At 39.4% G+C, this 17,937-nt stretch overlaps 1 long non-coding RNA gene across 1 annotated transcript in view; it reads right to left on the bottom strand.

Moving 5' to 3' along the window:
* Window positions 1-16,547, bottom strand: part of LOC144659742 (uncharacterized) — a 91,032-nt gene extending 74,485 nt beyond the window's left edge. Inside the window, exons 1-2 of the long non-coding RNA XR_013571953.1 lie at window positions 16,373-16,547; window positions 5,591-5,852 (exon numbers count right to left, since the gene is read on the bottom strand). This is a non-coding gene — a long non-coding RNA (uncharacterized LOC144659742). The remainder of the gene's footprint in view (window positions 1-5,590; window positions 5,853-16,372) is intronic.
* Between the last annotated feature and the right edge of the window lie 1,390 nt (window positions 16,548-17,937).

Below are 17,937 nucleotides of genomic sequence, written 5' to 3'. Positions count from 1 at the left end.
ATTTGAAGCAGTTGTTTATAGTAATATCATAGTAATACGTCGAAAGATTTCGAGCAATTAGTTTCGTGTTCTTGGCTACGTGTGTTCGAAGAGCTGGTTCGAGTGCTTTCGGAGGTTTGCTGTATCGTATACTGATACATCTTTCAACGAGTAATAAACAAAATCATGAACTTTGTCATGTAATACAAGGTAATTCGTTTCGCTAACAAACTGTCAGATTATTTGATCCAAAGAGTGGGTTGAATAAGGTTAAAAATTGTTTTCTCGAATCTTTGAATGTGCCATATTTTGTTACTCGTGGAATTTTTGGGCTTTTTGGCCTGGAAATTATTGTAAGTTATTTTGAATGTTATAAGCCCGGGAATATAAAGCTTGCGTGTTGTCACCACGAATAATGTGTTATGTGTTATTTCCGCTAGGAGTTAGTTCCGCGCGCTAGGTGATATATTTTTAGGACGCAACGGAGTGTCACACAACAAGAAATTTTGCAGCAAACAATGTCGGTCGTGACGTACATTGCACAGTAAAAAAAGAAGTCTAATTGTGTAGTCCATCGGCATCAATAATTAAAAGCGACAAAAAGACTCCACTAAACTTAGAATGATGTAAAACAAATTATAAAAAGGCGGGGGCAGATTTATAGTGAAAACTATTACTAGTTTATGATATGCTTTTTAACCATCATCAACCCCAGTGAAAATGTCTCACCACGAAGCTATGATGATCACTTGCAGAGATCTTATTAACTTCCATTCTTACCCTGACAGTATTTATTTATTATCTTATGTTCATCATTTTACAGGTATTAACAGAAATTACAATTTTGACCAGACCCAGGCCTTCCTATCATCTACAGTGCTCCACTTTCTCCCCCCCCCCCCCCCCCCCACACACACACACACATAGTCCAGGAGCAAATGTCGCTGAAAAAAGTTCCGTGGGAATTTCGTGAAGATTTTTGCCGACCAGTGTAAAAGTGTTGTGTAGGGCCTAAGGGACCCGATAAATGTTGTCGGCACTTTTGTAACCCGTGCAGACGGTTTCTATGGGGCGTTGAAATGTGCCCCATGTGGCTCAGCATGTAAACGAGGCTGAAGTTCTAAATTGCTTCGCGCAAGCTCTAAATTGGTTGAAATATTGCCGTTTTTTGTATTTTAGGACGAAGTTTTCCTAGTCCTTAAAATTATGAGATAAAAATACTATAGATTGCGCTGATTATACTGGTCACAGGTCTTAGCCCTATTGAGACCCGGGGAGGGGGCTTTTCACGCCCGCGCTGACTTTGAACACTTATAACTTTTTCAGGGTTCCACCAAACGCTGCCAAACTGTGCGAGTTTATCTAAAATTTATCCGAAAATAATTTGGTAGGATAGATTGTTGTGTCAGGAACTTGACATCACCATGGCAACGGCATTTTGACAGGCATGTTATCCCAAATTTGTAATTTTCGTATTTCTATTAATGAAAATTAACTTTAATTCAAATATTTTCACCTTTTTACGGTTGGTAAGCACAGTTCTATTGATTTTAAGTACTTTGCAGTAATTTTGGGTGGCTTACTTGCGTTTTGGAAAAATTTTGAAATCCAAGATGGCGGATCCAATATGGCGGCTGTTTTGACATCGTGATGTAATTGCACGTGATGTCACGTAGTCATCCCACGTGACGTATACCAAAAGATAGATATTCTGACATACTATCCATCCTACTAGCTTCATTGTGATTGCTGAAAGTTATTCTAGAAGCTACATGGGGGGACTCGTAGTCGCCCTCGGTCCTTCTTGGACCGAGGGCGGTCCAAGAAGGTCCAAAAAGCCCGGTCTGAGGGGCCGGGCTAGTTTTTTTTTTTTTTTTAAAAAAAAGCTCCTCTGACTGGCTAAGCTTTGAAACAACTGATAACTTTCAATATAAAATTAAGATTTTTAGATATTAATTACTATGATATAATCGTTTATTGTTTTAAAACTGTTAAAACCACGACATGTTAAGTTCAAAATTAACAATAACTGCAGCAACAGAAACCTATTGGATGTGAACTATAAGAGGTCAAAGATGCCCATTATTTTGCAAAATGTCCTAATAGAATGAAGTGCGAGTGTTTCGGCTCTGCATGTGAACAAAGAGGAAAATTAATCATTTATTGAACTTTTGTTTCTTAGGCGTTTCAAAACTAGACTGCTTTTATGTCTACGTAGTGAAAACCGGTTGAAAATTAATGGTAGAAAAAAAACCGTTGTTATTACTTAAAGAAGCCGTGAGGTCTATAGAAATTTTTTCATGGCAACAGGGAAGTGAACAAAACCCGCGATAGGATGGGATTCTACTCTCGCTCAAATCAACCGTTGCATGAAGGCTGCAGGAGGACTTATTGGGATCACTCTAAACCTAAATGCTAGAGCAAAGTTTTTCCTAAGGCAAAGCAAATGGCTGGGATGTCTTCACTGATGCAGCTTTTATTTCACAACGCGAAGACAGAGTTATTGATTGGTTGTTGACCACAATGCGGAACTTTGCTAACCCGTTTAAAGAAAAGAGTAAAGAACTTTACAATTGTAGTAACCAAGATGGTCATGATCATGCCTGAAGCAATGAAGACTGATCTTTGCCATAAAAGTGAGAGAGATAGGGCACTTTGTAAGATCTTTGCTAAAGACAGAATTCACTCGAACATAGTGAACTGCTGGTCATAGAAAAATAAACGCAAACTTCTTCCTTGGAAAGAAAGCGGAAAGGTATCAAAGTACCGGTATCTTGCAATGATAAAGTGGTCGAATTTCAAGACTAATGATAGTATGCAAGAGCCAGACCTGAGGTTGATATCAAGGCAGCGATATCTAAGTTTTCTGTGGTACCGAAATCTATGTTTGCACCCGATGGTATGATGCTCCATTGTTCCGCAAAGAGCTCGTTAATGAGAATTCTTTACAAGCATGGAGGTGAATCGCAGCAGAGAATGAACACGGCTACTCAGAATAACGTAGATGACATAATAAATGTGGAAGCAGAGCCTAAACTGCAACTACGAGTCCCTGGTGTTGACGCGCTGTGGCAGAACTGCAGTACCTTGATAGGTCAGACAGTAACAAAGACTGTTCATAGTCACTGGCGCTGGCCAGAACCACCGTGTAATTGAGCTTGGGTCCATTGCTAGCGCTCTTGGCAGTGCTAAAATTGCAGTGCTATGTGTAACCTGCGAATACAGCAGCCTCTCATTCGCTCCCGCTACTACGTAGTATCGGGAGAGAATGAGAGGGGGCTGTATTCGCAGGCTAATATAACTGGAGGTTTTTTCCTGATAGTCCTGCGTGCTGAAAAGCCTTCAGAGACACAGACAAGGACGTAATTAATGCTTGGGGATGTCTTGGAACGACGCTGTATGCAGAATAGAAGACAGTGGCTCTAATAGAGCAGAATGTTTGCCAGACGTTTTAGCTCAGAACAAACATCTCGATTCATGATGATAAAGACCTCATGTGGTAGATGTGCAAAAAGAACAGGCTACCACCTACATTTGTTCGCAGAGTGCACTTTAAGAAGCAATTCTCTGTGCCCTTTACCAGATCATCACAACGACGGAGTATGCAGTCCTAGGTTGTCACAGCTAGATGGTTACGGATGGAAAAAGAGGGAGGAGGAATGGACGACTGTAGCGATGCGTAGAAAGTTCACTCACAAAACTTGCTACAATCTGAGAGGGGGAATGGGAGGGTCTGTAGACATATTACATATACTGAAAAGACGGTTTTTACTAGCGTCACTAGACCATGCAAAGCCTTTTAATTTCGTTAAATTGCTCAACGCCGGGATATTCATTGATTCCTACTGACATAAATTGGAAAATGTTTGGCGAGGGGACGGGAGGCACTGTGGTTCCAGGTCTGTTCCAGGTTCAATGAACCACAAGAAAATGCAGCTTCGATTTCATGGTCACGTGATCGAGACTATCCATATCAGTTAAGATAATCTTTTGGACATCTCAGACTATCGAAACTGCTAATAGTTATTCTAAAATACCAATAAATATCACATTTTTTTTTGAAGTTCATCATTCAGCCTCGTTTTCATGCTAAGCCAAATAGGCGATGTGTTTCAATTCCCCTCTGAAGGCCTTTGCACGGGTTACAAGATTGCCGACAACATTTATCGTGTTCCTTAGGTCCCCCTTAACACTTCTAAACTAGTCGGCAAAAATCTTCACGAAATTCCCACGGGAATACCATTGCTCCCAGACTAACATAACAGCAGGGCTAAAATATAGGTCACAGGTCACAGGTTGCAGGATGCAGGTCATAGGTCACAACTTCAAATCCCTGTCCCCAAGAGTACTAATATCCCAGCTCACATGACAGGCTAATTAACATGCTTTCAGCATGATACATTTGTACTATGGTGGACTTTTTGAACATATTTTTAACAATGAAAATCTAAGAACTAATCTAATATCTTGTTTCACATGCACATGCAAAAGATTATCAAACAAACAAGAGTGAAGAGAAGTCCCTGGCTGTTCCAGTTTCATCAATCACTTTGGGTAGTTTCAGTTACTGAAATGGCTTAGAAAGGAAAAAGTTTAATGTTACATGTATTGATAGTTTTGACTGGTTAGAAAGGGAAGACAATTGAATCAGGATCTTTCTCGATGGTGAAGTCCATGTTCTTAACCAAATACTCAAGAACTGATCACATGACCACAACCCTTCCAGGATAGGGTGCATTCTTTCTGCTTATTGCATGTACCAGTAGGGATAGAATAAGAAACAAATTTTAATGAAGACAAAAAAATGAAGTGGAAAAACCTTGGTCTTGGTGGTCAAATATTTAGGGACAGACTATTTTATTTTTGAGGGGGAAGCACAGGCTTCCCAAGCTCAAAATTCGTCTTTTTGATGTGTTTTTGAGCCTTTCGGGCGGCCGACTCTACATACGTGGTGTATGCGACAGCTTGTGTATATAGAAAAATGTATAGGAAAATCACGGGTTCTCTAAAATCGGGTAAATAAATATATATTTTGAAATAAAGTTTACCTACCTCAAATGTGTCGCTTACTTGTGTCTTGTGCCGAATTTGGAGTCATTCCGACGCCATTTAGCGAAGTTATTCGAAGTCGTTGTTTCTAGGAGAGACAACGACTTCGAATAACTTCGCTAAATGGCGTCGGAATGACTCCAAATTCGGCACAAGACACAAGTAAGCAACACATTTGAGGTAGGTAAACTTTATTTCAAAATATATATTTATTTACCCGATTTTAGAGAACCCGTGATTTTCCCATACATTTCTCTATATACACAAGCTGTCGCATATACCACGTATGTAGAGTCGGCCGCCCGAAAGGCTCAAAAACACATCAAAAAGACGAATTTTGAGCTTGGGAAGCCTGTGGGGGAAGTAGCTGTTTGCAAGATATTTCTTTGCCTTGTTTCATTTTGCACAATTTTCTTTCTCGTGCACAAGCTTTGCAGGTTGTCTGTTCTTTTAATTGATGAACATCCCCCTTACCAATTTTGACCTGTGACCTGTGACCTGTGATCTGTGATCTGCAGCCTGTGGCCTGTGTTTTAATCCCTCTTCACACACACACACTTACCTATAAATCAAGTTCACACACTGACACCACCATAGCCAGCCCCACAATAGTCTTGCTGCCTCATCCCCAGGCACCGATCGGCTGGATGAGTAAGGCAGGAAAACAGGGGGCGTTGGGGTTGATGGTTAGGCCGCGGGCCGCAATCTTAGGTTTCCGAATCTTAGGTTCCTGTCCGCATCAGGCCCACAACCCCAAGTGAGCCGGCACGGCAGTCCCACATCACCACGCGAACCATGCTCGACCAGGGAGGATAGGAGGATGCCTGGGGGACAAGGCAGGTAGTTTGGTATGTTCAAAGGAAACCCAAACATACATCAATGGCATTTTAAAAAATTTTAAAGAAAGAGAATTTGCACAGGATTTTGAATTGAAGTTAAAAAGATGACGAAACAATAACTGGTGTTGTTTTCCATCATTACATTGTGTTTCTAAGCAATGAGCCCAGTCATGTGGTACAAACTCCAACGTAATGGTAAAAGCTATTAAATAGGCCCTGCCAGGGTTAATTCCGACAAGCGACATAGCCCAAAAAGTAGCATGAAATGAAACTGTGACAAACAATAACCTTTCTCGCCAAATTCCGACAAGTTTTTTTTTTTTTTTTTTTTTTTTTTTTTAGATAAAGCAGTTTATTGATTAACACTGAGTTACAATACATTACAATACATAGCTTACTTACAATTACAATACACTACAATACATAGCTTACTTACAGAGAATAATTTACGTTACACAAAGGGCATGCAGAAACTAAATAAAAAAGAATATATTACAGAGAACAGGAAACCTGGGTGCCTACTTTTGTTGTTGTTATTATATCTACTATTTCTATATATGTTTATTTCTATATATACTTATTTCTATAGTTATTGTTACGGATTACAACTGTATCTGTTTCTTAGATTTATGCATCTCTATCTGAATTTTACTTTCAAGAACGGCCATGAAAGCTTCCCAGTAGTACTCTTCTTCTTTTTTGGAGGCAGTGTAAATGTAATGTTTTGCGATAATCAAGCAGAGGTTTAAACCAAGTCGACGAGAGAAGTCATTGGCAACACCGTAAATGATCATGTTTTCATCAAGAGTTATTGGCTCGGAGTTTTTGAAATTCCACCAATTAGTAAAATGAGACCAAAAGCTCTTAACTTTTGAACAGGAAGCGAAAAGATGAGCTAGTGTTTGTCTTTCAGAGCATAGGTGACATTTATCGGTTTCTTTAAGTGCGTCTCTAAAAAGTGTTGAGTTTGTTGGCAGAATGTGATGTATAATTTTAAATTGAAAGATGGCAAGTCTGGTGTCCTTAGTAACTTTGAAAGGAAGGCTATATATGAGTTGTATTGTTTTTTCATTCAAATTTGCTTTTACCATCCTTTTTCGGCAGTAGGTGTTACAAACTTTTTTTTGACAAAGAATCGTGTAGCCGATTTGCAAGAGAGCTTATTCAAAGGTATTCTATTGTTATCTTTGCCATCCAAAGGCGCCTGGATATTTCCTTTTAGGATATTAACCCATTCTCTAGGGATTGAGTGGCATAATCCATGATACGTAAGAAAGTTAGCTTTGATTTTAAATCTAGAGCAGAACTCAGGAAAAGATAGAAAAGCATTGTTTTGGAAAATGTCTTTGATTTTAATGACTCCGGCTTCATGCCATTTTTTGTAATAAACAGAAACACCACCAACTTTAATGAAGCGATTGTTCCAAATAATTTCATTCAAAACTTGTTCTTTGGTGTTAGGAGAAAAATAATTTATTTTTTCCCAAGCGTAGAGAGCTTCCGAGTAAAAAGCAAGTGGTATTTCAATTTTAAGTGCTTTTAAGTCAAAATTACATTGAAGTAGAAACAAGCCTCCAACATCCCTTAGGTAGCTCAATGGTATGTGGCTCCAACTTGAAGTTTCATTACTGTCGTTGAGTCTTTTTATCCAGGAAACTTTAAGTGCATCGTTGATTATTTCAAAATCAGGCATATCTAGTCCACCTTTTTCTCTCGGGCCGATCATAGTCTTTTGTTTTATTTTAACTTTCTTGTTCCACACAAATTGGGTAATTGCTTGATTTACCATGTTGACAAATTTCGAAGGAAAGGTGAGCACTGATGTATTATATACAAGTTTAGAGATTGCGAGAGATTTTAGAATCGTTATACGGCCATATAAAGTGAGGTTTCTAGGATACCATAAGTTGAGAAGGCTTTTCATTGAGTTCAGTTTTTGTTCGAAGTTTTTCTTATATGCAACTTCATCATCATGTGAAAAATGAATACCTAATGCGAGTATTGAGTTGGAAGGCCAAGCTATTCCAAGGGGCTCTGTTGTATTGTTTCTGTTCGCGCCCAACCACATACCTTCAGTTTTGCTTTTATTAATCTCTAGGCCTGAACATTCCTGGAAGTTTGACAATAATTGGAACAAGTTATTTGCAGATTTTAGGTCAGAGACAAAGGCAGTTGTGTCATCGGCATATTGAGAAAGCTTAAATTCTTTGTTGTGTATATTAATTCCTTGAATAGTTTTGTCAGTTCTTATTGCATTGGCTAGGATTTCAGCACATAGGACAAATAAAATACCCGAGAGTGGACAGCCTTGACGAACGCCCCTCTCAGGCATGAAAAACTCAGACGCATATCCGTTGTTTATGAAGCAACTGGAGCAATCCGTGTAAAAGGTTTTTATCCACTTTTGAATGCATGGACCGAAGTTAAAAGCTTGTAGGGTCTTGTGAAGAAAATTCCAGTCGACCGTGTCGAAGGCTTTCTTAAAGTCAATGAATATAGCCAGCCCAGGGATGTTTTCTAATTAAGTTACTTTCATAATATCCATAATGAGCCTAATGTTTTGACCAATATAACGCTCTTTAACGTATCCGGTTTGATCATCGTTAATTATTTTGGGAAGAACGTTTGAAATCCTATGAGCTATGGCTTTAGTTGCAATTTTGTAATCGACATTAAGTAGTGTCAGCGGTCTCCAGTTTTCAAGATATAGTTTGTCCTTACGTTTTTTTGGTATTACTTTGATAATTCCTTGTTTTTGCGTTATATTCAAATGTTGATGTTCGAATCCGTAGTTTAGACTTTGTACCAACTCTTCACCCAGCATCGACCAAAAGCGTAAATAGAACTCTACTGAAAGTCCATCGCTACCAGGCCATTTACCCTTGGCGCACTGCTCTAAAATGTGAAGGCATTCCTCGTTACTGAGTGGGTGCTCTAGTTCATTTTTTCCAGTTTCATCTAGCTTAGCAAGATTAGGATTCTCAAAGAAAAGATTGTACTTCGAATTGTTGCACGGTGCTGCAGTATATAGATTTTTATAGAACATCTTTCCTTGTTCTAGGATATCGTTCGGAGTAGTAATTTCTTTATCATCGTTTGTTTTCAATTTGGAAATGTGCGTCTTAAAATGGTGCCTTTTTTCTAAATTCAAGAAATATTTAGTGTTTTTTTCGCCTTGTTCATGCCAGCGTGTTCTACTTCTTATTATTGCGCCTTTAGTTCGATATTCCGCAATAGCGTTAAGTTCAGCTCTAAGACGATAAAATTTTAAAATGTTTTCCTTTGAACGCTCCGTCTTCAGCAAGGTCATCAAATGGTCAATTTGAGTTTGAAGGTTTTTTTCAGCATTTCTGCGTTCTCTATTTTTCCGTTTTGTATACTGGACACAAAAGCCTCTCACTTCCATTTTTATCATGTCCCAGTAGAGACCTTTATCCTCTAGATAATTGTGCTTTGTTTTGAAATCTGGTATCTTGTTAGAAAGTTCCTGTATGAATTTTTCATCGTGCAGCAGAGAGTTGTTTATTTTCCAAAAACCTGGGCCTCGCTGAGTATATTCTTTTGATTGCAGATTAAGGATAATTGCAGAATGATCAGACAATGTGTAATGAACAATTGTAGAGTCTTTCACAGAGTTTGACAAGTCTTTTGAAACCAGCCAGTAATCCAGCCTGCATTGTACTTTTAGAGAGTTGTTACGCCACGTGTATTGTGACTGATTGGGGTGTTGACTCCTCCATACATCTTGTAGGTTGTATGTTTTGCATAAATTATTGATCTCGCTAATTACTGCTTTTTTCCTTTCAATAGAAGTTCCACCAGTTTTGTCTAAAGGTGCTAGGGCGCAATTGAAGTCGCCCCCAAGAATAATTTGCATATCAGCGTATTCTCGAAGGGTGTCATTGAGCTTTGAGAAGAATATTTTTTGACTGTTATTGTCGTTTGGGCTGTAAATATTGCAAAGTAGAAACGTAGAATCATACAGCGAGGCTTCTAGTAGTATATACCTTCCGTTTTTATCAGCTATAATGTTTTTAATGCGAACATCTAATTTCGGATTAAAGAGGATTGCAACTCCTTTTGAGTGATTTGTCCCGTGACTGAAGAAAAAATTCCCTCCCCATTCTGATTTCCACATTGCTTCTATGTTTTCCGTAGAGTAAGTTTCTTGAAGGAAGATTACATCAAATTTATAGTTGTGAAGCCATTGTTTGGTTTAAACCTCTTGTATTGAGTGAGCAAAACGAAGCTTTAAACGGTGTTGTCATATCCTGATATTGACAAGTGACAAAAAGGCCTAGAACGACCGATGAAACAGCCGACACTGTGCATTTTGAAATTCAGACAAGTGACTCGGGGACCCCCCCCCCCCCCCCTGGCAAGGCCTCATTAAAGAATGCTTAATGGGACAACCTCCAAAACTTGCCCAATCTCGTCCCCAGAGCCTGTGTTCCCCTTGACCAGCGGTCGGGAAACTCAACGGCTCTGGACGAATCCAAACCGGAACCAGGAAATCCTGGTTCCGGTTTGATTGTGCGCGTGCGCCAGAGATTGCAAGACTCTTTTGCGCACGCTCCACGTTCCACTGAATAATCATCCTCTTCCCCAGGGCCACGCGTATTTTTTTAAAATGACATGACGTAGTGGCCCTGGTAACGGTAAAAAATATGATTTTTTTGATTGGCTGATAAAAACTGCATGCGTAATTAGGTAAAAAAACGAAACGCTTCTACGCAATTTTGGTTATACTTCCGGTCATCGAAACAATTGAAGATGCAGCGGAAAGTTTGAAAATGTTACCGGAAAAAGACCGAATAACACTGGGAGTTTGTTGGAATAACGTATTCACGAAGCAGACCTTCGTTTATGAACGAATGACAAGTACATCTCTTGCAAGGTGTAACTCGGTTGTACTTTTTATTGCATTAAAAATATTGCTAACATTTGCACCATCAACTTAGCTTATACAAGATATACACACTAAATGGAGTTCATGAATACATGAAGACTTTGAAATTCAATGTGATATTTCTTACCGCTGCTCAATAGAATGATACCTCGTCGATCAGCGGCTTTTTTGGTTCTGAATTTTCTACAATACGTCCGCATGGCCATACATAAATTTCACAGTATCATCAACCGTCGGAATGTTTATATCAGCTGATGATATCCACGACTCCATGTATATTACACTATATAACTCCAATTCCTCTGGATTCTAACTTTTCTATCTGCCGTCAGATAATATTGCGTGTAGAGACGACACAACATCATCAACACATCTATCAGCCATGCAATTCAATGAGTTCCAAACGAATCGAATTGTGTAAGTTAAAATATCAACGACTTGAATTGCCAAAACCAGCTCAGTTCAAAATTCGCTTTCTTCTCGTCTCAGTCAGCCCCAGCCTTCCCCTTTCTTTTACTGAGCAGGCGCAGACGAACATTTATGCAGAGGGCATGCGCTACCGGATGTCGTGGATTTTACGACATCCGGTAGTCAGTGTTACCAGAGCCCTTCGTTTCGCCGACCACGTGACCAAAAGAAACGGAGGCTCTGGGAACGAGAATGCTGAATAATTAAAAAGTCATTCGACCGTTAATTCATTCACAGGAGACTAGACATGTCTGCGGTTTTATGCAAATTCAGGTCGTGTCACGTAATTGTAATTAATGCTGTTTTGGGATCATTCTCTACTGTTAAACATCGTTATACATTTAACATGCTTATTTAAGTGAAAAAGAATTGCTCTGAGACTGTTGATGTCGTCTCCAAACAGAAATACATCCAAAAACTGCACATGTTACGATTGCGTGCACAATCTGTGATTTGCATAAAGCACAGACTTTCAACTCCCCAGGGGCCAGGACAACCATCCCGACGCACGTTCAAATTTTGGCGCGTTACAGATCGACCAATCAGAATTGTTTTTATTGTTTCGGCGGCTTTTTAGAATAGCCCAGAGCCATTCTCGTCCCCAGAGGCCGCGATCCTTCTGGTCAGCACCCGGGATCGAGACCTCTGGCCGGCTCCAATTTCAAGTCCGCGAATCGCGGACTTCCGGTCCTTCTGCGCAAGCTCAGACAGTTTTCAAAATGGCGGACCAAAAAGAAAATAATTATGGAGCTTTGAAGGTCTTTGAAACAGTTAGCGGTCAAGAGCAAAGATGTGTTAGCGATGGCAAATCATTGATTTATCAACTTCTTCCTCCGGTACTGAATTTATGGAAGATCGTCCGCGAGAAAGTCTACTGTGGCAGTTATTTTACCGTTAAATGTACCGATTTGCGATCACAAAATTTTCAGCACTTTACGTCTGCACAAGAGATGATGGCAGATGATGCATAATCGATGTTTTGTTGACTGACTACCATAAGAAAAAAAAAAACGCTTTTAAGCACAAGGTACGAGGGATTGTTGTGGATGAAGTTTATCTCGCAATAAATTGGTAAGCATGCAGTTTTTATGTAGCAATTTTATTGTTTATGAAATCTGTAAGCTTACTTTAGCTAGGTTTTTCTCCAGTCGATTGAGAGTGAACCACAGAAAGTTAAACGGCTAAATAAAATGCAGAAAATGTTATTGTATGCGTCTTTTGTCTTTCTTATCCATTCCAGCATAATTATGTCAAGGATTCAGCTGATAAATGTGTGATTCCAGGAAAAAAACATTTCTGCAAGGAATTATATAAATTTAATAGGAAGCTAGAGTGAATATTCCATGGATATTTTTCCCCAGCTAGATTTTACTTGGACTACTTGGAGAACTGGGAAGCCCCTCTTTCAGGAATATGTAGCCTGGCCCATATATAACTTCCAACTTCCAAGTTTGAAGTTGTGAGATATTTAGGAAGTTTAATTCAAAGTGGCAATTTCATGCAAATTGTTGGGCATGGTTATTATTAAATGGCATTGACTCGACAACCAAACTTGAAAAAAAAAAATGCAGTAGGTTTGATTATTAAATTCAGTCCCACCAATAATATGTTATGTGCCAGGTATAAATATGTTTTGAACTCCTATTTTGTTACACATAATGTGCATGCTGGCAATTTTAGTCTACACACAGAGATCATTTATTTTCCCCAGTATACTAGCTATATGTACATCCCATCATCCAAGAAAGTGATCAATTTGGGGCTCACACTATACAAAGCTATACTGAACTGAACTTTAAATCCCTCACAGCTTTTTACAAAAAAATTAAAAATGACAACCCTTGTTCATGTTTACAATGAACTGTGGCCTCTGCTTGTTAATATAATGGTCCTACATAAACAAGAAGTAGCTTCATTTATACAGTGTGAGCTGTTGTTACTCCTTCAGGCATCCACCATACAAACTCATGAAAATTATGAAAGCAGGTAAACCATATGCTTGAAGTGTGGGACTTGTAAAACAGTGGATCTGCAATTACTCTCCATGCAGAGCAATGTTGATAACTTTTAGTTCTTAAATTTAGTTTTGGAGGCAATTTTCAAGAGGGACTGCTGAAGCATATTCACTCCTGCTCTTACTTGTATGGCTACAGCTGGTATAATAGTCCATTTTACAGTTGCATGCCAAGTGACCTGGCCTTTGAATGGTAGTGAGGCTGGAGGTGACCTTGCATTGTTACAAACCTCTTTGCTTTTTCATGTAAATGCAAACTTGTTCAGAACAACTTGATTTACATGTCAAAAGCAGTGAGGTCTGTATCAAAACAAGGTGACCTCCAGCCTCACTTCCATTCAGAGGCCAGATCACTGAGCAGACAACTGTAAAATGGTCTATTGTGTAAGGTGCATAGGTTGCGGTGTCTGACATTTGCGGACTGCAGACTTTCACCCTGGTTCGCCTACTTCACACTACGGTTAGCCTACTATTTACTCTGGTTAGCCTTAATAGCACTTTGGTTAGCCTGTTTATGGAAATGGTAACATGATATATTCTCTTTGTCTGCAATCTGCAAATGTCAGACACAACACAGGTTATGCTCACTGCTGGTGTAAATGATACAGGATGTTGATTTATCTCAGTTCAGTTGGCTGCATAATTTCAGTACACAATCAATAATTAAATTACTAGTATATGAAAGAAAAGTAAAACAAACCCTGGTTTGACAAACCCTGGGGTAATGTTATGTGAGAAGAAGATGAAGAGGATGAAACGTGGCACCCATGCAATGGACATCTCATTTATCCTTGTTTAGCTGTTAGGTATCAGCATGCCATATAGTAACATGCAATTGTGTACGGGAAAATTTTTGTAGAAGGGGGGGGGGGGGTGCGCTTTAAATTATTTGCCGAAACTCCCTGGTCACACATTCAAGATGATTCTTTTGTAATGTCACATTAAATCACCATACCATGAGAGCACAGGTGATCAAATAGTACAAATGGTTTTATTGGTAAATCAAGATCAACATTATTAAAACTGACATGAAGTTAAAACTGACATGAAGTGAAACTGAAGGTATAACATGCTCTAAAAGAAGAAGAATTAAAAACATTAACTTGGACACCCAAAACTGCATGTCATTCATGTTTATTTGTCTTGTTTGCACACTTTACTTTCTGTCAATGTTAATTCTTAAAGCAGCAATGGGAGCTGAAAGTCCCCTTTACATTACCACAAGATTGCAGGAATTGTGGCCAGGATGGAGGTAAGTTTTTGGAAGGAAAACTTTTTGGAGACCACAGCATGTGTCTCTGCTTGAACGGTTCATCCATTTTGCCTGAATAAAAGACTATTTTTTTTTCTCAACCTCCCCTAAAGTATGCTGAAGGTCACATGCCAATAATGTTCACAATAATTCAAAATATGCAAAATAAATCTGTTTTCAATGCTACATATATTATATGTACAAACTCCAGAGGTGAACTCAAGGGCATCTGGGCTATTAACTAACTAATAAATATACATGTGATCACTGTGTGGCTGCAGAATAAGTAAAATTTGCAAGTCCTATGCAATGCTGGTGGCATGGATATAAAATCCACTAACATTGCAATAGCTGAGCAAAGCAAAACAACAAATTATGTAAAGGGGAGGTACAAAACTTACACACTTGCATTTTGTCCAAACTGTCTCACACAGGTATAACAGCCAATTTGAGTTTTGAATTGTATCAACAGAAAAACAACAATAATTTAACAGGCTATTTTCATAACATTACATGGCATACCTGTGGCAGACATATTATGATCAGCTCCTTTCTCTTTTAAACAATAATAACTATGTTTTTTAATAATCTCTGTTACAGTGTTAAATAATATTGCACTTTGGCTCTTAGATCTCCACTTATTTTGTTGTCATTTTAAATCATCATTGCCTTAATTATTTTATACTTAAGTTCTTAGATCTCCACTAATTCTGTTATCATCTGGCTGTAAACAAACCAGTCTGTCTGATAGTAATTTCAGCTGTTAACAAATCATGTACATAGGCCATTTAAAAGTGATAAATAAAATGTGAAGAAAAAAAAATCAGCTCTTTTCCTCGCAGTGAATAAATCAACAATACTTGTTGCATCTAATTTTGAAGCGATTAACTACTGTCTGCTTATAAAAGATATACCATTCTTTTTTCTCTCTTCCTGAATTTGGCGAAGAAGTTGAGGCCAGGCTGTCTTCTAACGATTCGATTTGCCTTTCTTCGATCAGATTTATACTGATTCTTGCTGAGCTTTCGAATGGACAGCAATCATAATAAACTCCTGAAATACTTCTGCTTCACGCGTAACAAGTTCACAGAGTTCAGCACATTCGGGAGGGAAACCAGCTTCGAAAGCAATTGTTGAGGCAGAAATGTTTTCTCAATCTCACATGATTCCTTCGTTGGTTGCTTTGGAACCAAATAAAGCCAACAGATGCGTCTTCGGGATAATATTTACGTTACAAGGTCGGCAAACAGACGCTTTACAGCGAATACGCTACGTCGAAGTTCTTTCCGCCATGTTGACTGAAATTTCTCTTCCGGTCTCAATTCTATTGTTTGAGCAACGCCAATCGTAATCGGATCTGAACCGGAAGCGGCCAGAGGTCTCGATCCCGGGTGCTGACCAGAAGGATCGCGGCCTCTGGGGACGAGAATGAGCCCAGAGGTCCCGATCCCTGGCGCAGACCAGAAGGATCGCGGCCTCTGGGGACGAGATTGAAACTTGCCATCCAGGATTTCGTACTATATGACCGTTTTAGGCAAAAGTCCCATAGTGAGCGATTTTTACTCCCAACGTAAAGATAACATATCAAGCTATAAAAAATCGGCTAACCCTCGCTGTAAAAACATGTGAAACTCAGCAGGGAAGTAAAACGAAGAACAAAGAAAACAACAAAGAACGTCAAAACAATATAGAGCAGCGGGAAAACAAAGAAAAATATCAAGTCACAGGTAAACCTGCGCTCGACTTGCTTCGAAAATTACTCTACATTTTCGTACAAAAATAGCTCTCGCTTCCATTCTACATCTTCTTTCTGATAAAAAGGATAGCATAACAATGTTTCTGTGGGATGCAATCGCACATACCTTGTTTCTGTACGGAATAGAAACTTGGAGAAATCCTGGCTTACTTCGAAATTGCCGCCATTACAAATCATCAGTGAAGTGTCCTCGGTCACACAAGCGCGGTCAGCACTGGGTACGCGGGTGATTTCTTTCTTTCTGTGACACTTCCTAGCCTGAATTTCAGACATCCCTCTGTGTTCGCCTGCTTGCCAGAAGGGACGTCTGAACACATTTGAGCCTAATGCCGTCCGGTGACGTCACTACCCGAAAACCGGGTAGTGATTTTGATTGGTTGATTTTAAAATTATTTGCATAATTATGTGAAATTATGACTGAATTTTACCGCGCGAGGATTGTAATTTGAAAACGTTTGGAAAGAGTTCGAAGGAGTTACCTTCCCAGAAATGAATTTATTAGTCATTTACCTTGAGTTTATTACTTTATTAGTTTACCTACGGATGCATGACAAACTTTGGCCTCGAAAAAAATTCTCCACAGGAGCCGTAAGATGATGAAGGGGTGTGTCTAATAAAGGCGAGAAACTTAATTAGCGCGGCTTTTGGCCTAAATTCTGCTTGTCAAAAATCAAATAAAGCAGAAAACCAGATCACACGCGCGGACTTCCTCTCAAACGCGAGGCTGTTCAAAATTCTTGAAGTGATGTTCTTGCCGTTTCGACTTCGAAATGCCTACTTGAACTTTTTATATCCCAACATTTAAAAGAATCTTGACGCGATGTTCTTGGGCTTCTTGCCGTTTCTATTTCGAAATGCCTACTTGAACTTTTTATATCCCAACATTTAAAAGAATTAAACGGGAGATTCTACAGGTTATAAAACCCGTTCTGGTTTGAAACTTTAGAAATAAAGCGCGATAAGCTTTCTCAGTCGACTCTGCGTACCCCTTCCCCTTTTTACGCCTGCAACGCAGGCTAAAATCTGCTTCGCAGCCGTTTTCACTGTCGTCACGCAACGCTGCCAAATAGCTCTTTCCCAGGATCTTCTAAAGCGCGAGGCTTTCCTCGGAGCCATTGTTTACAGTATTTTGTTATCTGTCACGTCAGTGTACATTTCGTGTACGTTGAACGTACACAGCACGATGGCGGACGTACTTGGGCTGTTTTTAAGGTTAAAATTTTACGAACAAGGTAATATTCTACTGAGGTGGGATTTTCACAATGTTAAATCATGATGCATTTGATACGTAAGCCATTCGAAGCGCCGTTCTCGAGGAGATCAAGAAAGAAGGGCCAAGATGGCAGCCTTGCCTTTTCAAGGCTCCAGTCTTTGGAGGGTCACGAGTCCATCCCTACCCGCTAAAGAATTGGTATATTCTAACAAAAGAAAATTGTGGAACGCGGCCGACGGATTTCGCAAAAAGCGACATATTTTAAAGATTTCAGGACGAAATCCGAAGTGTTTCTGCGCGGGAACTTTTGCCCGCCAAATCGTCGTACGCGGCGAAGTTCGAGAGAATGCCAAGTACCCTGTGCGTGGTTTCTTCTTTTGGATTATGTGCTGGTCAAGATGGTCCGATTTGTTCGTCATTATTCGAGTCAGTGGCGAACATGATAAACTCAGTCGCTT

Source organism: Oculina patagonica, chromosome 7, assembly GCF_052425735.1.
Source record: "Oculina patagonica isolate OP01 chromosome 7, crgOcupat, whole genome shotgun sequence".
Taxonomy (NCBI): Eukaryota; Metazoa; Cnidaria; class Anthozoa; order Scleractinia; family Oculinidae; genus Oculina; species Oculina patagonica.
This window is presented reverse-complemented; position numbering and strand designations above follow the sequence as displayed.